This window comes from Saccopteryx leptura, chromosome 1 (genome assembly GCF_036850995.1).
Source record: "Saccopteryx leptura isolate mSacLep1 chromosome 1, mSacLep1_pri_phased_curated, whole genome shotgun sequence".
Classification (NCBI taxonomy): Eukaryota; Metazoa; Chordata; class Mammalia; order Chiroptera; family Emballonuridae; genus Saccopteryx; species Saccopteryx leptura.
The window spans coordinates 125,100,626-125,124,706 of record NC_089503.1 but is presented as its reverse complement, the minus strand read 5'-3'; the positions used below and the strand labels follow the sequence as shown (position 1 = coordinate 125,124,706).

At 40.7% G+C, this 24,081-nt stretch overlaps 1 protein-coding gene across 8 annotated transcripts in view; it reads right to left on the bottom strand.

The window, feature by feature from the left end:
* CTNND2 (catenin delta 2) overlaps positions 1 to 24,081 on the bottom strand; it is a 944,271-nt gene that overhangs the window by 54,576 nt on the left and 865,614 nt on the right. The gene's annotated exons all lie outside the window — the stretch shown is intronic.

The window sequence follows — 24,081 nt, the reverse complement described above, 5'->3', positions numbered from 1 at the left end:
AGATATCACAAAATTACATCTTTGCATGCTGTATGTGTGAAAACATAAAATAATAGTTTTTTAAATGCATCGGTCTCTCTCTTTTTTTTTTTTTTTATATTTTTCTAAAGTTTGAAACGGGGAGGTAGTCAGACAGACTCCCGCATGCGCCTGACCAGGATCCACCCGGCATGCCCACCAGGGAGCAATGCTCTGCCCATCTGGGGCATTGCTCTGTTGCAATCAGGGGCATTGCTCTGTTGCAATCAGGGCCATTCTAGTGCCTGAGGCAGAGGCCATGGAGCCATCCTCAGTGCCTGGGCCAACTTTTCTCCAATGGAGCCCTGGCTGCGGGAGGGGAAGAGAGAGACAGAGAGGAAGGAGAAGGGGAGGGGTGGAGAAGCAGATTGGTGCTTCTCCTGTGTGCCCTGGCCGGGAATCGAACTCGGGACTCCTGCACGCCAGGCCAATGTTCTACCACTGAGCCAACTGGCTAGGGCTGCATCGGTCTCTTAAATTATACAGAAAACAAAATGTGGAGTTACAAACCAAATTTACAATAATACTAGCTTTTAGATTAATAATTTTAAAAAATGCGTTACTCTCTTTTTCATTGACTGATTTTAGACAGAGAGGAAAAGAGAGAGAAGGAGAAAGAAAAAGAGAGAGAGAGAGAAGAAAGTATCTATTTGTTGTTTCACTTAATTATGCATTCATTGCTTGCCTTCTGTATGTGCCCTGACTGGGGATCAAACCTAAAACCTTTGTGATTCAGGATGACGTTCTAATTGCCTGAGCTAATTGGCCAAGACCTGTACTACTTTCTTAAATCATGTTACACACAAAAACTGGAGTTACAAACTGTTCTTACAATAATACTTTTATAATTACCCATGAATTTACATATACTGAGATAAATACTTTTTTATATGGCTTCTAGTTACTGTTCTTTATTTCAAACTACAGAATTCCCTTTACTTGCAGGACAAGTCTAGTGATAAACTCCCTCACCTTTTGTTTACTTGGGAATGTCTTAATTTCTTATTCACTTTTGAAGGACAGTTTGGCCAAATACAGGATTCTTGTTGACAGTTTTTTCCTTTAGCACTTTGAAAATAAAGCCCATTGCCTCCTGGCTTCTAAAGTTTCTGATGAGAAACCTGTTTATAATCTTATTGAAGATGCCTTGTATGGGAAGAGTCACTTCTCTTTAGCTGCTTTCAAAGATTCACTGCTTTTGTCTTTGGGCAGTTTATCTGTTTCATTGTGGGTCTCTTCAGTTTATCCTACTCAGGGTTTAAGTTTCTTGTATGTTTATATTCATGTCTCTCATCAAATTTGGGAAGTCTTCAGGCATTATTTCTTCAAATAATCTTCAAATAATCACCTCTTGAGTGTTTCTTTCTTCTCCTCCTGGGACCCTCACGATGTGTATGCTGGTTCTCCTAATGCTAACTCACAGATCCCTCAGGCTCTGTTCACTTTTCCTCAATCTTCTTCCTTCTGTTTCTTGGATTTTATAATTTCAATTGTCTTGTTATCAAACTCACTGACTCTTCTACCTGATGAAATATGTCTTTGAATCCTTTATTGATTTTTTCATTTCAATTATTATAATTTTCAGTTCTAGAATTTCTTTCTTTTTTTTTCTTTTTTTGTTTCCTTTTAGGTTTCCTATCTCTTTAAGGATATTTCCATTTTACTTATACCTCATTTGCCCGACTTTCTCTATATATTCTTTTAGTTCTTTGAGCATCTGTAAGACAGTTGTTTTAAAGACTTTGTCTAGTAGTCTGACATTTGGTTGTCCTCAATCCTCAGAGACAGTTTCTGGTTTTGTGGGGGTTTTTTTGCTTTTTTTTTTTTTTTTACTTTGAGTGGGTCATACTTCCCAGCTTTTTCTGTGTGTGCCTTGTGATTTGTTGTTGTTAAAAACTGGGCACTGGAATCAAACAATGGAGGAATCCTGGAAATCAGATTCCTCCCCTTCCCCAGTTTGTGCTTTTTTAAATTTTTGATTGTTATAGGATATGTGCCTGTGATTAGAATCAGCCTGAGGTGTAAATGTAAGGTCTTCTTTGGTCTTTTCTGAACCTGTGCCTTTTCCTGAGCATGCATAGTGACTTTTTAATTTTCCCAATATTTGCATTTGTTTAAATTTTTTTATTGATTTTATAGAGAATGAGAAACATCAATTTATTTTTCCACTTATTTATGCATTCATTGTTTGATTTTTTTTTTTTGTATTTCTCCAAAGTGAGAACCAGGGAAGCAGTCAGACAGACTCCTGGATGCACCCGACTGGGATTCACCTGGCATGCCCACAGGGGGCAATGCTCTGCCCATCTGGGGCACTGCTCCATTGCGGCTGGAGCCATTCTAGCATCTGATGCAGAGGCCACATAGCCATCCTCAGTGCCTGGGCCAACTTTGCTCCAATGGAAGAGAGCAGGGGAAGAGAGAGATAGAGAGAAAGCAGCAGGGGAAGAGACAGAGAGAAAGGAGAGCAGGAAGGGTGGAGAAATAGATGGGTGCTTCTCCTGTGTTCCCTGGCGAGGAATCGAACCCGGGATTTCCACATGCCGGGTTGGCACTCTACCGCTGAGCAAACTGGCCAGGGCCCATTGGTTGCTTCTTTTATGTGCTCTGACCTGGAGGAAATTGAACCCACAACCTTGGCATATTGGTATGACACTAACCAACTGAGCTAACTGACCAGGACCTATTTGCATTTGCTTTTGTACATACTAGTCTTCAATGTCTGGCTCTCATAAAAGGAAAAGAGAAACATGAAGGGGGCAAAAAGAGCACCAACTCTTTAAGTCCCCTGAAGGTTACTTCAGCTCAAGGGAGAGGAGCCTGCAATAATGGCTGCCTCTGTGTGTGCAAATCCATGATCAGTAGCAGCAATCTGAAGACAGATCAGTATCTGAAGGATGGAATCCTTATTGCCACTGTGGCTCCCACAGTCTGCATGAAAGCTGCTCCATGAACTCATGCATAGCTGTCTGCGAAGGGGCTAGGGGTGAGGGATGGGAGCTGCTATTTTGCTAACAACTAAAAATGACCAAAATTAACCATAACTGACCATCCAAGTTTTCCCCTGAAAGTTGTAAGCCTTTATTAGACTACAGCATCCCAAAATAATTACTTCAGACAGATTCTGCCAATGCAATTGCTGTCTGAAGGGGGGGGGGGGCAAACTCCTGGTGCTTCCTAATTACCATCTTTCCAGAGTTCTCTCCCCACTCGGACTTAATTCTGATGTGTGCTTGAAGATGTAACAGCGAGGCACTAATTTCCTTGGGATTGCATGTCTATAGGTAAATGTGAAAAGAGCCTGTCTTGTTTTTGCAAGGGAAGCCCATTAGTTTGTACAATGCTCCATTAATCGGCCTCGTTCCTTCTGTAAGTGGCTAGTACCTTTTCTCTTTTGGGAAATGTTTGGACCTTAATGTATCATAGAAATCTGCCATTGTGTACCTTTGGAGCATTGAATATAAGCAGACAGTTTGTTATAAAAGGGGAGAAAACATGCCAAAAACCTACGTTTTAAAACTGGTTAGTGTGGCTTATAGACCAAAAAGGTGAAGCATTCAAGATGGCATTGTCTGGTTATTTAAAAAGTTTGAATGCCTGTTTACTTGTAAAGCTCTGAACCCAGTTAAGCTTATTTTTTGTCTTTAGGCACAAAGGACTTACATTCATATTTTGTGTCCCCTGATAACCCTTTTAAAGTTGCCTTTCCAAAACCTGCACCCCACAGTCAAACTCTCAAAACTTTTAAAAGTGTGTTTTGCCTCTAAACCGTCTTTAAAGGGTTCCCAGACTGCTGTGGGGTAACATCAAAGGGCTTTCTGCCTCCCTTTATGAAACGGGGATGCTAGAGCTAATCAGGTATGCTTGGTATGCTGCAGGTTTTCATTGGGTGTAATGCTATTGTGAGAGCTGTCCTGTTTATCAAGCCTCCAATATGAAAAGACCTGGCAAGTGAAAAAAGAGAAGTTCAACCTCCACTTAATTATGACAAGTTATATGATTTCGCTTTGGCAGCTAGCAACCTTCCAGCTTGCTGAGAAGCACGCTCCCTTTCATGTTAAAGAATGGCACAATAATGGTCAAATTTTTAAAAGGAAGATTTCCTTTCTAGGTTTAAAGGAGCCTTTTTACTTGGTGGTAAGCCTAACGCACTTTTTTAATGCAATAAATTAGAAAGTCCTCAACGTTTTTCAGTGCCCTCATTGTGTATCATGTGTACTTGCTTTCACAGTAGTCACCGACTAACTCCTTATAGAACTAAGCTTGTCTCCATTTTGCTATTGTTGGGTGGGATGCGTAAGTAATCAGAGTTATTCAGCCTTATCATCTGTAAGTTGTTTCTAGTTCTCTCTCATGCTCAACCCACGACCCCTGCCAGAGCCACAGATCAGTCTATGGCTCTGTAGAAAGAAATGTCAAAATAGTCCATTTAAAGAACTCCAACAGGTACTTAACATCTGATACCATAAAAAATAGGTTATTGGTTCCAGGAACTCCTGTAGAGCTGATAGCATCACCACAAATGAACATCCCAGATAACCAAAGGGCTGATTCCGGATTTCCAGAACTCATTCACTATGAGAAACTGGACTGCTAACTGACCCAATATTAACAGAACAAGGTTTAATTACATAGACTAAATAAAACCAATTCAACTGTGGCTAACTTTCTATTTTAAATTGGGCATGTTATAAAAACTTTGTTCCTTCTACTTTCTTTCTTTAATGTTTCACTTAATAGGTTTTGTTTATAAAAACTAGAATATAACACCCTTTAAATAAAATCTTTTTAAATTAATCCTTCATAATTCATGAAAAGGAAATCTTTTGAAAGTTCTTAAAATAGATAAGATGGTTGATAATAATCTTGTAAATATAACAACATATGTTGATTGGTCTTGTCTATACACTTAAAAAGTAGTTAAATAATATTAAAAAAATGCCTTGTCTAATCTGTTTACTTTCTTTGACCATAGGTTTTCATAGACTGAACTAGAATTTGTCTTCCTTTGTAATAAAATAATAAAAATAATCAAATCTTTATTCATGCCACATTTAAAAGAAAAATATAGTTTAATTAGGCATGAAAAGTGCATTTCCTATGTAGAATGGATGCTATCACACCCTCCCAGAACACTGACTTGGCTTGTGCTGTATGGCTCAAGGAATCCCCGCCCTTCAAGTAGCATGGCCAGTAACATCGAAACGCTGGAGCTCAGAGGACTGGAATACTCTCTGAGTTGCAGGTAATGGAGGTGAAGACTGACAGAGGCAGATGACAGTCTCGGGTCACTGAGCCCAGCAGATGTGGTGAAAGGGAACAAAATACTTCTGCTGCATAAAGGGATCAAAATCACAAGCCTAGGGGCTATACCAAGAAAACAAATGTCACCACTCCATATTATTATCATATAGCTCTAGTTTTGATAACCATGCAAAGAGGTCTTTGTGAATGAATCCATACTGCTTGCTATTCCTGTGTCCGTTCAACTGGTCAAATAAGGCAAAACCATCAAAGTAAGTTACAAATAAGAAAACTGCTAAGCATACATCTGTGGTTAAACTTGCATCTTAGGAGCAGAACTTCAGCATTGGGAGGGAACAGGAAGGAAAACTGGTATCTTGTTTTGCCTCCATCATGATTGTGTGCCTATCACGTGCTTGTCACAGCCCAGAGTCAGGACAGAAGAATAAAATAAAAGATCAGCCCAGAAAAACAAATCAAAAAAATAAACACAGGATCTCACTTTTAGTGTTCGTCCCAAATAATTCCTCCCCAAGTCATCCCCTAGAAGCTGCTTTCTCCCAAATCAACTTTATTACTGACATTTGCAATCCGAGAGGTGATGGGGATTCAATTATCTTCTGAATAAAACCTCTGTTTGTTGATTTCTTAAGTATGTATCCCTTGCAAAAATTTTAAGTTAAAAATCCCTGTCTCTTGCTGCCTTTATCTTTATATCTTCCTTTCACAACTGAATAATGGTTGTGGTGACACCAATCCTCTGGTCTAGCCATGCCTCTCCTTTGTTCCCAGAATAGGACCTGTTCATCGCCACATCCCTCTGCTCCTGCTGGAGTAAAATAAATATTTAAAGCCTGACCTGTGGTGGTGCAGTGGATAAAACGTCGACCTGGAAATGCTGAGGCCGCCGGTTTGAAACCCTGGGCTTGCCTGGTCAAGGCACATATGGGAGTTGATGCTTCCAGCTCCTCCCCCTTCTCTCTCTCTCTCTCTCTCTCTCTCTCTCTCTCTCTCTCCTCTCTCTCTCTGTCTCCCTCTCTCCTCTCTAAAAATGAATAAATAAAATAAAAAAATAAAAATAAATAAATAAATATTTAAGGTGATGCATTGATTTTTTGTTTTTAAACACTGAGCCTCCTTCTATGTATCTGCCATTGGCTTTAATTGATTAAAGATTTATCTAAATAAAGAGAAAAAGAGGGGGAAAAAGGCATAGTAAGATAGGGTTCACTGGCACCTAGGAATCAGCAGTTACTGTCTGCAGAGGTTAAGACAAATTCTAGAAAAAGCACTAAAGTTCATTATGCTGTTTTCTATTAACTATGACTTAAACAACAACAACAACAAAAACAAACTAAACATGAATAGCCTTATTACAGATAGAGAAATCTATTTTACATGCCGGAATTGGTAAGCAGTTGGTCCAAGACAATGATTCAAACAGTAACTCAGCCCTCAAAATAGAAATCAGAGAAAGCAGACTCTCACAGGTTTACAATATGTGGTAGGTAGTTCTTTCAAGAATTATTACCTCCAAATAAATAACCTATTCCATCTATTTGGCAGACAAAGGGAATTCTACTTTTTGGCACCTTGAGACTTTATCCAGAGGATTTCAGAGAATTAGATTCTGAGAAACTCTCACATTGTCCAAGATGAATAGAAATACAAACAAGAAGGTGGCTAAATATGCATATTTAATTTGTAAAGGAATCACTCAAAAAGTAAAAATGGCGCCCTGGCCGGTTGGCTCAGTTGTAGAGCATCAGCCTGGCATGTGGATGTCCTGGGTTTGATTCCTGGCCAGGGCACACAGGAGAAGTGTCCATCTGCTTCTCCACCATTCCCCCCCTCTTTTCTCTCTATCTCTCTCTTCCTCTCCCACAGTCAAGGCTCCACTGGAGCAAAGTTGGCCTGGGTGTTGAGGACAGCTCCATGGCCTCTGCCTCAGGCGCTAGAATGGCTCTGGTTGCAACAGAGCAATGCCCTAGATGGGCAGATCTTCACCCCCTAGAGGGCTTGCTGGGTGGATCCTGGTTGGGTGCATGTGGGAGTCTGTCTGCCTCCCTGCTTCTTACTTCGGAAAAATACAAAAAAAAAAGGATGGCAATTAACTAACAGGTTTGCTGAAATAAATTGATTTTAAAGAAATATTGAAAACAAATTAAGCAACTGATAGGATACATTTTAACAAGATTTAAATAATTTTATTAAATATTAAGTGTGATAGCCAAAAAGAATTTTATCTTAATTCATTGCTTAATTTTAGTAGACAAGAAGTAAAGGTGAAAATTTAAACACTGATTCTAGCTTCAGGGGAGAAATTGAGGAAAAGTTTTTTATTTTTAGGTCATGATTGCTATCTAATAAAGACCCAAGAACTCTCCTAGGACAAAAATTATGGGAGACAATAGTGTGTCTGAAACAAAATGAGATCAGCATCTCTGTAAAAAAAGTTTATCTTAAGGAAAAGAAGCTGAAGTTAGTCCTCTGACCGGATATTAGCACATTGGGATAAAAGCAACACATTGAGTAATGCAAGTAGCTTAGCAATGGATTATAACATTGCATTCCCTTGTTCCTGCTTTCTCACACTGATCTACTTCTCTGTCAAAGCAAAAACTAGTCTTAGTAAAGGGCACAAAGAGACGGAATCAGCTATAGGTTCTCTGCATATGTGACTGCTCATAGATTACATTATAGAGTGGTTCAACTTTTTCAAGAAAAGTCATGTCTACTGTTTTAGTTGCTGTTTGAACATCCTTAAGGGTATAAAAAAGGCCAGTACAATTTCGGGTCTACATAGAAAACAAATATAGTCCAAAGAAATTAAATAATTAAATCACAGAGCTCTCTCCTGGCTTTGCTACATTGCTGTCTCTTGGTCAGACACTCTCCAACTCAGCCGTCTTTACTTTTTCCTCAGGTCTTTTCACAGGTAGGATCTTTATCATCTACTACACGACACCTACCATGTAAGTCATTTTTTCAGTCATTCCATAGACATTCATTGAAGTTGTGTCTAGTTAGTGTCTGTATATAATTGGTCTTTCCAACAATAATATACACTGAGGACAGGTCAACATCTGATAACCTTATGCTTACTGATACATCAATAAGCAATTTACATGAGCTCTTTGACTACACAATGTAAGAAGATGCAACAATAGCCCTTTGATGAGAATTACATCCCTATTATCCTGCTGCCATTGTTACCCATCTCTGTGACAGATCCAGGATTCCTGGGATACTCGTTCTACAGGATGCTGTATATAACACAAGGGTGTCTTTGTAGCCCAAGTGTGGGAAATGCTGTACTTGACACTCAGCTCAGAGACTTACAGCGTATATTAGCAAAGTAAAGTCTGTTTGCAGTTTTGCAGTTAGATAAAATGAAAGCACTCAGTAAACTTAGTTTAACCTAGAGTTTCCCGAATTCAGATGGATAGAGAAACCCTTTTGTGCATGACACCCATTTCCTCCTCATAGAACTGGGATTCGGATGGACCCCCTCTGGGTAACTGATGAATAAGGACAGGCAGCTATGTTACTATTTCTGATACTGTGCTTATATATCACTGATTACCCACAGGTCTTTCCCACCTGTATGGCCAATAGCCGCAGCCATCACAGCAAGGCACATGCAGGTTCCCATTAGATTCAAACAAACGGTTAAGAAACTGCAGAGCCGAAAACTGGTGGGCCGTGCCTTTTTTCTAGCCTAGCAACCGGCCAGTGAGTAAAAACACACAGAGAGCAACAAAACCCACTCACACATTCTCCGGTTCCACAACCAGGAGAATCTTTTCTGGTTTTTCCTAGAATCAAAGGCCCCCACTAGTCTAAGTCACCTCTGGTTCCCCATCTGAACACCTTCTCCTTTCTCCTCTCTGCACAAACTGGCTTCTCCTTCAGCACCCTGCCATCTTGGCTGCTTCTTCTTTCTTCCTCACAAACTTTTCCTGGAGTGAAAACCCCTCCTCCAGCCACATTAGCATAACAAGGGCCCTTACCAAGCAGGAAGGTAATTAGCAGTTTCATAGATCACATACTTGGGCAGCAGCCATTTTTAACAATAAAAGTGAGTAAACCCAAATAACACAAATTTTACAAACTTATTTGCCCAACACCACCCAAGAAATCTCAATTTCTTAACAGTTTGATTTAATGATAAAAACCAGAACCAAAAAATTTGCTCTGATTTTGCAAAACTGATGGTCAGAGGGAGTGTATGGTAGTATATTTTAAGCATCAACTGACAGGAGCAGCTTGCTTTAAATACACCCATTCCTAAACGCATCTGTCTCTTTCTGATTTCTCACCCCTACCCCATATATTGCTCTCAGAGGGTCAGAGAGGTAAATCTCACAGAAGGATGTATGGTTATTTGCCAGCAATTCTACCTTCTCAGTGAGCTGCTTATTGAGAAATTCCCAGTGCAGGTGCTCAAATAGAGGAAGTTCACTGATTGAAATTCACTTAATTTTGTTTCCCATGTTGATTCTTCCTAGTGTCTACCAGCCAAGCCTAGGATTGTTTTTCACTAGGTAATTCTAATTTTAATTTAAATGACTGAAGGGACCTCTGAATACCAATGGGTCTTACCAGCTTTGGGTGACTGGTTCCCCAGGGTCTGACTTTGCTTATACAAAACCTGGGTGTGGAGGGCCAACCTTCACAGCTGGAATGAACCTCAGAAGGCAGGTAACTGGAGGCAGCCGGGGGCTGTCTGGACCATCACTCAATCTGTCCTAACATACCTCATGGGATCTCAATTTTATACGCCAGGGGCCTGACCTGATTCCACATCTGGCAAAAATCCCCCTCTCCCTTATGCTTAGGCGACAATCTCTTTCCTCAGATACTTTTCCTTTTTTTAAAAAAATCTTATTTGTCCTCACTTTGAGATTGATTTTTAATAGCATTATAAATTAGTTTATAAAGCTTGATATTTAGGCCGGTGTGCTTATTTTGTTAGTTTCTGCCGATAGACTTCTTTGATTTTTTCAGAGTAAAGTAATGCAGCATCTTTTATATTTTTATAGGACACATAATTCCACAGAATCGAGAGAAAGAACATCAGAACCCAAAGATAATGAGAAATTATTTTTAATAAAAATTGGTTTATGTTTTAGATATTTCTCCAAACCCCCTAGTGAGAGAAAACATTCCTGCTATGCACTGCAAAAATATCTGGGACTAGATAACACGCCTGTCTTCTTTATTAATTAGCCACAGTGGACATCTCATGTGAAATTGTTGGCATTATTAACGTATCCAAAATTCCAGTGTTTATATTGCAGGTTTATGCTGTAAAACTAAAACTTATAGGGGTTATACTTGATGAGTTTAAAACTTCAGTGAGTGTGTTTGTGCTATACTAAAAAAAATCATAACTTATAATTATAGTACTCTTATATGACTGGCAGTGCAAAAGATTCTACACCAGCATCACCACAAACATGAGAAGAATGTGTCACTAGGCAATAGGAATTTTTAAGCTCCCATATACGCTTACTGGACCACTTTCATATACATGGTGCATCACTGACTGAAACGTCATTATGCAACATGACTGCATAAGGATTATTCACAAGGTGAGAAATAGAAAAAAGGTAAGGCATGAAGATAAAGAATTTAAAAAAAAAAGAACAAGTAGATATAAAGGCAGCAACAAAAAATGAGTCTAGAAGACCAAAAACAGATCAGAATTCATTTCTTTTAATCCCACTCAAACAAAATGACAAAATATTAGCTCTGAGCTCAACTGATCATACAGTTCATATAAACAACACTGACCATATTTCCTCATGTATAATAAGATGCACAGTTTTTCTAAAAATTTGGGGTCTAAAAACTGGGTGCATCTTATACAGTGGTTGTAGATTTTTTTTTACTTGCATTTCCCACTTTTCACGCTTCTTTTTGCGCTCACTGTTGAAGACTGATTCGTCATCAGACACAGGTGAGGACAAGCTAATGGATGGGAGTATTGACAGTGATGAGGAGTTGTATGAATTTTTTTAAATTTTATTTATTCATTTTAGAAAGGAGAGAGAGAGACAGCAAGAGAGAGAGAGAGAGGAGAGAGACAGAGAGAGAGGGGAGGAGGAGTAGGAAGCATCAACTCCCATATGTGCCTTGACGAGGCAAGCCCAGGGTTTCGAACCGGTGACCTCAGCATTTCCAGGTCGACGCTTTATCCACTGCGCCACCACAGGTCAGGCCTGAGTTGTATGAATTTTATGATGAATAAAACTTGAGTTCAATAACTTTATGTAAAACGTTTTTGTTTTTTTTCAAATTTCGGACCCCAAAATTAAGGTGCGTCTCATATATACATGGGAGCATCTTATACACGGGGAATACGATAATATTGCAAAATTCCAGGGAAAGAAACAAAAAGCTAGATAGTCCTTTGGTCATTTCTTTATTGTGGTGGGATTTTACTGGTAGCAGAGGAGAACTGGGCGATAAGTGGAGGAGATTGCATGGAAGATTTTAAAAAGCAGGGAAGTACAGACACCAAATTTCTGTAGATCAGTTGCCCTAAATCCAAACAAAGTGGCTAATGTTAGAGTTTTCTTATCTAAACAGTCACAGGTCTTGGAAACCTTAAGTATCTATTTACTTCACATACTGTGGAGCCCAGGCAGTGGAGAGGGCTGTCATCCACGTTTGTCTGAGACAGTGACTTGTGCGTTGGCACCAGCCCTGTGCGTTCTCACAGGTTGTACAGAAGTGACAGCAGCATCTTCCCTGCAGGAATCTGATTTTCTCGCCTGTCTGCTCTCACTGCAGTGAGGTTTAGTGATGGGACATCCATTCCTTTGGTAAGGATGACTTCTTAACATTGTCACCTTCCAAAACAAAGACACCAAGTATGTGCTTCAGGCTCAGTCCTGGCTGTCTGTTGAGCCTGGTTCACTGAGATTTAAGAGGCTCACACCAAAGCCAGAAACACCTGTCTACTAACAGCTTAATTATTATTATGCGAAGATTGTGGTCAGCACCATTAAACCAAACCAAAACAACCCAAACCAGGCAGACCCAAAGCCAGCGTCAAGCAAAAAGTTAGGGGTCTTTGTATTTGAGCAAAGCTTTCCACATACATCTCATAACCCAGTATGAACTGTCTCTACTACCTTATTTTCAAAGTTGACAGAATCTTTGAGTATGTTTCCAAGAATGTTTAGGCGGTTAGCTTGTTTGACAGCATGAAGATTCAGTGGTGTTTGTTTGGCTTGGCATGATTCCATTAGCTACACAGAGATCTCCACCAACTGCTTTGCTTCCAGTGACAAATTGCAAAGGTCGAGTACAGGAGCTGAGGGGTGGGCAGGGACTAGAATAATTTGCCATGTTCAAAGAAGGGAGAAAAAAAGAACCAGAAATCTGAGTAAGCTGGATTAACTAAGAAAGGGCAGTTTCCCAGTCACGCTGGATGTGGGCATCTGCGTAGGCAGAAAAGACACTTTTCTGTCACCCCAGGGAGCAGGCAGGAAATGGTGAAGGGAAACTCCTTTTACTGAGCATACGTGCAGTAGAAGTCAATATGGTGACCATAAGGAGGGAGGGGACTATCCTGAGAAATTTTGGGGGAAAGACTAGGTAGGATAAGGGCACAAAACCTCAGAAGATACAGGAAAGGGAGTGGATGGGGAGAGGGCACAGGCATAGCCCCAGGAAAAGCCAGGAAAGAGATTGGATAGTTGGAAAGAAAGCCTGCTCTTTCCCTGAACCCAAGGAAATATATGGAAGCTAGATAAAGAACCCAGCACATGCCCTTGTTGGAGCACATCTGTGTCTGTCTCTCCGCACATACTTTCTGCCTTTTTTTTCTCTAAGGGTCCCCACGAGACTTGCAACAAGGGGAGCAGCAGGCAGCATCAGAGGACTCTCCTTCTGCCTCTGTACCTTCCTTTCCTGAGTCCATACAGTGGCTACCATGGCCTGTCCACTCCCAGTCTCTCTGAGGAGGGCTTACTATCCCTTTCACTATATAAATCCTGCAACTGTTGCTTAAAATCCTCCTGCATATGTATTCCCAAAAATCTTTTCTTACCATACTGCAGAGGAATCTTATATCCAGACCATGCCAAGCATCTGCCCCAATCCCAGTCCTCATCCAGTAACAGTATAGGTCTGAAGATGCCTTTATAAATGCAAATAAGTTGTATTCTTATCCTTGTACAACTAAGCTAGGATCATGCACCTGTGTGCATCACTCTTCTGCTGACCACCTCTGTGGCTCCCGTCAGTTACCAGATGACACGCATGCTCTTTGGGGCTGGTGAGGAGAGTCCTGCCCATCTCAGGAGCCTCTCTTCTCACCTAGTGTCCCTGCTTGTAATTTTGTAAATATTGCATAGGAGTTATGACAGTGGGGTTTATCTCCTGTTGTTCTTGTTTTCTGCATTGTTTGCTCCTGTGCCTGGCTAACTCTAACTTCTCCCAGCTCGGCTCAGGGGTCATAGCATTTAGGAGGCAGTCCAACATCCCCTCCTCTGGAGGCTGGGTTAGCAGTTCCTCCCTTCCCTCCAAATCCAGGCCTCTTTCTAGCAACATGTACAAGAGGATCTGCTCACCTCAGTAACCTCTTTGAGGCAAAGGACACTGGCTCTGTCACCTGAGCTACTAGTAGCTGGGACAGGCCTGGAACAAGATAGGCATTCCACAGACATTGTACTAAATGATGCCTCCTCCAGTCTCTGCATCTAATAAACAGCCATGAACAAACACACCAGAGCCCCACCCAAACCCAGCCACTGTAAACACCAGCCAGCATCCCAAGATAATATTTAAAATCGAAGCATAAGCTATATTCCCCAAGTGGAGGTAGTTGTTTTCAAAGGTTTGAATGATCTCTAATGTTAGTCCTAAATTTAATGTTATGTTGTTTTATTTTCCCTATAAAAATATCTTTCAGTAATGCGTGTAGTTGCCTGGGAAACCAGAGGATCTGTGTGGAGAGAGAGAGAAATGGTTTGGAGGGAACTGGCCTCCGAAGTGTTTCTGGACCATTCTCTCATGGTGCAGTCATCCGCCCCATGGATGCACACACACCACACACCCTTGAACTGCTGGAATCACCCTTCCTGCACCGCTCCCCTGGTGAGCTGACAGGGAGAGAGGTGACTCAGCCTGGATGAAAGGACGGCACAGCGCAATCATGCATAAGAGGGTCACACCTGTGCTGTTTCCACCTAATTTCATCAGCCAGCAAGGGTAGTGCTTTGATGGGTTGCCTAGATGTGATGATTTTCAGAATTATCAGAACAAGATGGGAAAGAATAAAGTTGTTGTAGGGAGATGGGATTTGTCAGGTGTCCAGGGCTTCTTGGGAGATGTCTGTATGGGACCTGGAGCAGGTTTCCTGAGTGGTGGCACCCTTGACATTCTGGGTTGGATCCTGCTTCCTTGTGGGGGGCTGCTCTGAATGCTGTGGGGTGGTTTACAGCATCCCTGGTTGCTACACAATACATGCCAGTAGTAAATCGACCACCCATACCAGGTGTGATGAGAAAAATGTCCCCAGAATTGCCAAGTATCTCCTAGGGGTCAAACTGCCCCTTGTTGAGAGTCACAGCCCTAGAGATTCACAGTAAGGACAGATCAGGAATCTTAGCTCAGGCTACTGTAACCAAACACCACTGCCTCTGTGGCTCAACCAACAGACATTTGTTTCTCACAGTTTTGGAGGCTGGAAGTCTAAGGTCAAGGTGCTGGTAGATTAGGTTCCTGGTCTTCCAGACTTTTGAAGACAGCACTTCCTGGGTGTGCTCATGTGCCTTTTCCTCGGTGCATGTGTATGGAGAGAAAAATCACTCTCTTCTTCCATATGGGGAAACTTTTGTGAGTGTCTCACCCTCATGACAAAATTTACATCTAATCACCTTTCAAAGGTCCACTTCCAAAGACCATCACATCAGGGGTTAGGACTGCTCCATCTCCTCATGTCTACTTTATACTTCTCACTTAGCTTCAGTAACCTCCTAAGCCCCAGGAACTTCACACCTCATGGGCTTGGGAAGGCTGTTGTGTGATTAGAGGATCAGACAGAGGATGTGATTTGGGTGTAATAGACATAATACAAATTACTTGTCAAATTTCTCCTTGCAATAGTGGGAACACACACTCAGAGAAAATAAATGTCTAAACATGTATTGGCATGGAGGGTGTACTAACTCTACCAGACAAGGGAAAAGGTGAGGTTTGTCCAATGTGTTCTTATAACTTCCTTGCAACCAGAGGCAAGTAAAATGCACCCTCCCCAGGGAGATTACGATAAGTTTTTGAGTTGATATCACTCAGGAGGCATGTTTACCATCTACTGATGCATCGCAGACGTCTGTGTCTAACCCTTGTCTATAAGGCTTCCACAAACTCCTCCAGGTCTGGCAATACTTCCCACTTTCCAGACACCAGCCCAGTCACTGTGCATGGTATGTGTTCAATGAGTAATTGCTTTCAATACCACTTGTGCAAAAGTAACATAAAGAGTGCTCTTTCCATAAGGAGAAAATATTTCACCGTTTGTATCTGCTGGTAGTCATTTTATTTAAGTACCAAATTTGTAAGCCACAAGCTATTCATTGTCTTAGTGAAGACATGTACTGTTTTCCCTGCGAGGTTGTGGACAACTGTCAACAAATAATAATGGAGATATTTCTAGCTTTAAGCTCGTAGTAGGGCTTTATAAAATGTTCGGTGAAAGAGTCTACTCAGTTGAATAAAGGGCCACTTTGATAACCTAGTCCTAGCAATTTGTTATTTAAATAATTTAGCCTATAGAATTCGGAATGTATTATTTAGCCCATGGATTTTTAAATGGATGATCTTTCTTATTTCCTTCTTACCAATCTGATATCTTTCCTTCCTCTTAGAAGACATGTTCTTTCTCCACTCATATCTGCTGGTCCCTAGACTTATAGACCTAGAGTTCATAAATATTTCCTTTTAATATTTCAGGTATCCATCAACTCAGGTCCCAATAAAAAATAGTTCCAATGCGATACTAAGTCATGTTATCTCCCTCTCATTGGTTAATTAACTCCCTGGTTCTTATATATTTCCACAATGTTTTCCCTTTTAATTAGTGTACACTGCCACAGGCTAGCCTATATACTTAACACTGATGGGAGAAAAATCAGCAGTAATTCACTCCTATGAGTCTCTGCCAAACACAAATGGTGGTGGCTGATCCCCTTGCTGTAGGCAGCTCAGAATAGATAGCCTTTGCTGCCTCATTTGCTTAGACTTTGTTTATTCCCATATCACCAACCCCATGGTCCAGGATGAGAGCATGTGAATTTTTTTTTAATCTTATTTTTATTAATTTTAATGCAGTGACATTGATAAATCAGGGTACATATGTTCCGAAAAAACATCTCCAGATTATTTTGACCTTTGATTATGCTGCATACCCCTCACTCAAAGTCAAATCATCCTCCGTCACCTTCTATCTGGTTTTCTATGTGCCCCATCCCCTCCCCCCACTCCCTCCCTCTCCTTCCTTGCCCCCTCCCCACCCCTCCACCCCACACCCTGTTACCATCACATTCTTGTCCATGTCTCTGAGTCTCATTTTTATGTCCCATCTATGCATGGGTTCTTATAGTTCTTAGTTTTTTTCTGATTTACTTTTAAGGCAAATTACCTAGATTGGCTAGTGGCTTTCTTTCTTAAGGGTCTCAAGCAGCCGTTTTATTAAAAAACGCTGCCACCTGTAGGATGGAACATAGCACCTGTCCAGTGGGCACCCCAAAGTGTAGAATATGCAGAGACAAGAGCTAATTGAGATTGAAGAGAATTCTGGATGGAGGACAGGCAATCAGCCATACCAAAATTTTGCCAGGACAGGGAGCATGTGAAAACTGGAGAGGTGACCCCTGGTTAATGTCACTCATCTCGGTAGGGAGTCGAGATGAGGTGGCAAGAACCTTGGCTGACCGACAGGTGCTGTTACCACACTGTGAGGCACTGGTGCAATCTCGTGTATTTGGAACTTCTCTTGGCATGTCTACCTTGAGGAGGAAATAAAAAATAGAAAACTATAGATACTTGACACTAATAAAGAAGTTTTTAGGATGTATATGGAAATTTTTTAATAACTGAGAAATCAGAGTTGCAAAAGATTTTTTTCTTTTTATGAGAAGACATTTCTCTCCACTTTTTTAGAATTAGATTTTTTTATAGCTATAGATCCTGTAATGTCTGTTCTCCATGAATTTTAAGGATGAAAAACAACTGTTTGTTCTTTTAACAAATATTTATTGATAGTCTGAGATCGGACTTACTCAAAAGATAAGCAGGAGTGACATGATCAGACTTGTGTCCTAAATCAACTAAGTATAAACTTTAAACTAAATTTTCCTTTTAAAATACTCAATTTTCATTCATTGTTTCTTCACAACTTAATACCCTGTATTTAATAAAATTGTCACTACATGCTGTTTGTTTTCTGTGAACTCTCACAGAACTTAAAAGATGCACTGTAATACAAACGTCTGTGGATATGAAAGTGTGGTTCAAGATGGGCCGGGGCTTGTCTCCTGTGGAAGGACCCAGCTGCTGAGAGCAGAGATTCCCTCTCATACTTTTCATGCCAATTTGGAAGGTAGAAATTGAGTGTGGGTACAGAGGTGGAGACACTATAACAAATGCACTCCTCCTTTGAATCACCTGGGTCTCTATCTCCTCTCAATGTCATCTGTCTACCTGTCCATGATGAAAGAGAACTATTCTTGAGATGCATATCTCCTTTCAGGCTATGGAGAACAGGAATGCGCTACTCCCCACCTTCCCTTCCTGCATGTACATAGCTTGGTCAACAAGGACACAAGCACAGCCTCCTGTCTTCATAACATCACTTTATTATCTCACTGACCTCATGACCAGCACCTCTTGTTCCAGGAGATTATTGCTCAGGCAAATAATTTGATTGTTCAATATAGAAACGTGTGGAAAGACCCACCAAGTCTTTAGTAGAAAGCATTAACAAACTGTTTGTATGCTGTGACTCTTGGAATTCCGGTTCCTGTGCATCCTGAACTTAAATCAGACTTCAAATTCTCAACCAATTCTGATGTCACCTCATTCAAGACCTGAGAAAGCTCTGTTGAGTGGTGTTATCTCTCTCCATGGTGAGCAATAAATGCAGCTTTGTTTTAGGGAGCCAGCATTAAATTCCACAAGGACCATTGTTTTTCCACTAGAAATACAAGTAGAGAAGGCTGTCGGGGAGGCAGAATTTTTCCTCTACTTTTCTAGGTTCTTCTGGCTGTTCTAATAATTAAACCGACATGAAAAAAATGAACAGGAGAAAAACAAATTTAATTATGTATGTATAGGGGCCCCATAATAATATGAGAACCACAAGCAGTCAGGCAATTGAGGTTTATATGCTATCCTGAGCTAAGGAGGAGGGATTAATAATCTGCGACTTTACAGGGGAGGAAGACAATTTACAGGGAGATGAAGGGAAAAAAAATTGCTACCAAATGTTTGTCATGCCATGCAGAGACAGGGGACACAGAGAGGACTGTGAACAAACAGGCCCTGCCCCCCACACCTGGCCCGTATCCTTTGTAGCTATTATCTGGTAATGCTCTCTTCCCAGGCCTAGCCCTCTTTCTGAATTCTTTTAGGCAGTTAAGAAGGAGGTAAAAGCTCTTCCTAAATCCTTTGGACTTCAGTTGTTATTAGCTCAACCTAGTCCCTAAACCAAAGTGGCACTTTCTGGGGAGTCTTGTTCTGAACCCATTTCAGGGCCTGGGAGGCAACAAGCCCTTTGTGCCTGCCCTTCATTAGCTAGGCTGTAAAATTCAGTGCATAACACTTAAGGTTTGTATATTTTAATTAAGAAGGCATTATTTTTGGTCTGTGTCTGGAATGCTCTTTTCCCCACGAGATTTTTTTTTGCTTCCTTATTATTTAGAATAAACAAGACTCAAACAGGGCAATGACTAGCTTAATTTTAGATTTAATCAGCCATGCTGAAAGATATGACTGAAGGTAGGCCGTTTATTGAAAGTTTCAAAGAGAAATTAGAATAAGAAAAGGATGATGACTTGCTGGAAGCTTACTGCCAGGCCAACTTAATCTCAGATGATTAATCAATTTGGTCTTATTTGAAGCTTAAACCAAAGGTGCTTTTCTTTTCTCTTCTCTAATAATTTCTTTCCAGGCTTTGATGTTTTTGTAAGTGGAGGCAAGCTTATCAGAGGAGTTCTGGTGGGGGAGGGGAGTTTAAGCAATGCCATGAGTGAAATAGATGAATTTCAATGTCTGTAAGGAAGAGGCTGAGCTCTCTGGGATAAAGCAAAGCATATTCAAAACCAAAGAAGGAATTCAACTACACTGGATAATGCACTCAAATCCTTCCTGTGGATCCTCATCTCAAAGGATTTGCCTAAAAATGTACTTCTTTTTCCCCTCGGAGATATTTTATGGCTCACTGGAGACGCTGTGAGATGGCCTTCTGTGGGTGCGCCATTCAGACAGTGCATCGTCATGGCCTATCAGCGAGAGACACGCTTACCTGGAGAGACAGAACCCCGTGGAGGCTGTACATGCTCTGGGTCACAAAATGTATTTGATCTTCCAGTTTGTGTTCAAGCGCCTGAATTGGTTTCAGGCGAGCTTGTTTTGGTAATTACAGCTGAGAGATCTTGGCAGCTTTTCCCTCTTAAAATTAAGGAATAACAAAACAGGCTCTTTTTAAAAATTTTTTTTTATCAAACTCTACACGTGTGTAGAATATAATTATAGGTACTTGGGGATTCCAGCTACTCATGTCATTTGCTGATAGCTCTTTACTGCCAACACTTGCCCTCATTGTTCCAGTATTTACCAGTGGGGTTCTTGAAAGACGACAGCTAACAATGCCCAAACAGAGAATGCTGGTGACAGGAGTGCATTTCTTATTGGGAAAAATTAAGCAACTGCATTTAAAAAAGTGATTTGTGCCTGCAATAAAATGAGAAATGTGCTTTGGATAAAAAGGGCTCATCGCCATAAGCTAGGGATGACTTTAAAATACTGAACTGAAAGTTTTTAATCTCTGTCTCATAGAACAGAGGCACTCAATAACCTTTGCCTTGGCAGCCTCCCCTGAACCAAGAGCAAGCCATCTATGAAGGAGCGGAAGCGAGTAAGTTCCTCTGGAACTAGTATCAGAACTCGCACTGCTGCGATGGCTATGAAGCAGAAGGGTGATGACAGCCGTGAACAGTCACTCAGTGCCTGCCATGTCCCAAGTCTTGTCTTGAGCGCTCTGTAGGTCTTCATTTACTTCTCAGGACAGTCCTTTGAGGTCAACACGATTATTATCTCTATTTCATAGGGAAAGGAACAAAGGGACCATGAAGGCAAATAATTTGCCCAAGGGATCCAAGCTAGAAAATGCATAAGACATCCATCAAGATATAGGTAAACAAGGGGAAAATATGCTAAAAGGACTATTAGAGATAGTGAGGGCAGGGTAAAAAATGCACTTCCTGTGATCTTATCAGTGGTCCCCTGCAAACCCCAACTTCAAGTTCCAGCCCACCTGTCTCACTTCAGCCCTAACCTCATGCTCATCCCACTCCCTCTCCAGCTTTTCCTTAAAAAGAGCACTTACCCTATCACTGGCACTACTGAAGTTCTAGAGCATTTTCACCATAAAAGTTGAAAGCTTCCTACACAGTCAATATAACTGAACACTTCCTGGATGACTCAGGGACTTCATTGGAGTATTATTCATTTTTGTATATTATAACAACACTCTAATGGAAAGCTGTTTGCCTCACAGTAAGTGGCCCCAGACAGTTCTGCTTATATGTGTACAAAGAGCATTTACATTTCCATCCGTTAATACTGCCTGCTTGTTTCTGGTTTTTCCCTTTTGACGTACTCTCTAGAGTCGGACGATAGACTGAGGGCATGGACGTGCTTTCCGGAATAGCGCATGGGCTTCCTGATGCTCTCTGCCCAGCTGAAGCTCAGTGATATGAAGGGTCAGATTTTCCACCTGTCCTGGGAATGCTTGCTGGAGGCCTGGCAAGACCTCAGTCATTTCTTGTGTACCACAGGCTCAAGGTGTAAAATCATCGCCTTTACAGCACAGGCTTGGGGAATGAAGAAAGTGAAAGGGCTGGGCAAAATAGGGTTAAGGACATAGGAGCTGTAGCCATAAGTAAAGCTAAACAAGGACTCCCGAGGTCTTGAAGGGATTCAACAGAATGACATGAGGATGTCATTAAACTGGAGACCCTGAGGATCAGCAGGCTTAGAAGGAAGCCGCTTCTGAGTCCCCCTTATCTGACGGAAGGCAGAGCTTTCTGAGAAGGAAGATGCCATCGATCCTCTCTCTGGAGGAGACTATTAGCACTGTGCTGAGAAATCGCATAAATAAACTTTATAGAAGATGCTGCACCCTCCACATGTGTCCTCTAAAAGCCCTATCTCCCATTTCCTCCTATTAAGCTTTTATACAGAACATTACTCTTAGCTTCTCAGGGAATTACTCAGATTATCCAGTATCTTGTATGCATGTGAATAAACTTTGTTTTCACTTCCCTGTTAATTTATCTATCATCAATTAATTCTCACCCTCACCCTATCACTACGTAACTAGGACCTAAGGTGGTAGGAAAACAATTTTCCTCTGAAGCCTAGAGCTGAGTGTGCCTGGACTGGCATGGCTCAGGGTAGCTAGTGATGGGCTGTTTGGGAAGTAAACTGTACTCAGCAGCCTTTGGCTTTAGGGAGACAACACACATGTAAAGAAGAGCAAAGAATGGGTTGAACAGCTATTGGACTACAACTGAAATTTTGGTGGATGGTGATGTGTGACAGGAAACACAGTGGGGGGTGTGCCACAAGTCACATGGTGAGACAGGACTGGCTCATGGTGGGTTATCTGTGTGCATTGAAGGCAGAGGGTGAGGATGCTAACCTGCAATTCAAAGTTGGGTTTGAACTAGTTTCTTGTCTGCAGGAATAAGTGGACTCCCATGTTTACAGCCCAAATACAGTGTGGAGTCTTTGATACACCCATTTGTGAGGATTGAGCTTCATGCTGGGACCCTGGATCATCAGGCCTTTGCAAGGTATATGTTTATATCAATATTAGATGTTTGAATAACAGCTCTCATTTCTGAGAATAAGTCCTTCACATCTCAGTTCTATTTGTGAATCTTCTGAGAATCTAAATAAACACCAGTCATTGAATCATAGTACCTAGCAGGATGCCTTGAATATGGTAACCATTCAACTAATGTTTACTGACTAAATTAACTTAAATTATTACTGAAGAAAAATTGATGAGTGAGATGTAGAATAAATAAATTTAAATGACTGGAAATATTGTTTTATTTCTATTTTTAGTATGTAAGAGCCTGATAAACTTCATATAACTTATTTCAAAATAATGACATTGTTTCCTCTCCAAGTTGCTTATGTATTTTTAAAATTTTTATTTAGACAATTTTAACAGGGTGACATTGATCAATTAGAGTACATAGATTCAGAGAAACATCTCCAGATCATTTTAACATTTCATTAAGTTGTATTCCCATCACCCAAAGTCAAATTGTCCTCCATCACCTTTTATTTGGTTTTCTTTATGCCTCTCTCCTCCCCCTCCCTCTCCTCCTTTCCCCTCCTTCTGGTAACCACTGCACTCTTATCCATGTCCATGAGTCTCAATTTTGTGTCCCACCAATGTATGGAATCATACAGTTCTTAGTTTTTTCTGATTTACTTATTTCACTCAGTATAATGTTATCAGGGTCCATCCATGTTGTTGTAAATGATTCTATGTCATCATTTCTTATGGCTGAGTGTATAGCATATATGTACCACATGTTCTTTATCCAGTCATCTATTGAAGGGCACTCTGGTTGTTTCCATGTCTTGGCCACTGTGAACAATGCTGCGATGAACATGGGGCTGCATGTGTTTTTACATACCAATGTTTTTGAGTTTTGGGGGTATATACCCAGTAGAGGGATTGCTGAGTCATATGGTAGTTCTATTCTTAATTTTTTGAGAAACCACCATTTCTTCCATAATGGTTGTACTACATTACATTCCCATCAACAGTGAATGAGGGTTCCTTTTTCTCCACAGCCTCTCCAACACTTGCTACTACCTGTTTTGTTGATAATAGCTAATCTAACAGGTGTGAGGTGGTATCTCATTCTAATTTGGATTTGCATTTCTCTAATAGCTAGTGAAGATGAGCATCTTTTCATATATCCTTTGGCCATTTGTATTTCTTTTTGGGAGAAGTGTGTCTGTTCATATCTTCTCATTTTTTAAAATTGGATTGTTTGCTTGTTTGTTGTTGAGTTTTGTGAGTTCTTTGTATTTTTGGATATTAGGCCCTTATCAGAGCTGTTGTTTGAAAATATCTTCTCCCATTTAGTTGGCTGTCTGTTTGTTGTCAGTTTCTTTTGCTGTGCAAAAGCTTCATAGTCTGATGTGGTCCAATTCATTTATCTTTGCCTTCACTTCCCTTGCCTTTGGAGTCAAATTCATAAAATGTTCTTTATGAACAAGGTCCATGAGTTTAGTACCTATGTTTTCTTCTATGTGATTTATTGTTTCAGGTCTTATATTTAGGTCTTTGATCCATTCTGAATTAATTTTGGTACAAGGGAACAAACTGAGGTCGAGTTTCATTCTTTTGCATGTGGCTCTCCAGTTTTCTCAGCACCATTTATTGAAGTGGCTTTCTTTTCTCCATTGTCTGTTTTTGGCTCCTTTATCAAAGATGATTTGACCATATATATGTGGTTTTATTTCTGGGCTCGCTTTCTATTCTGTTCC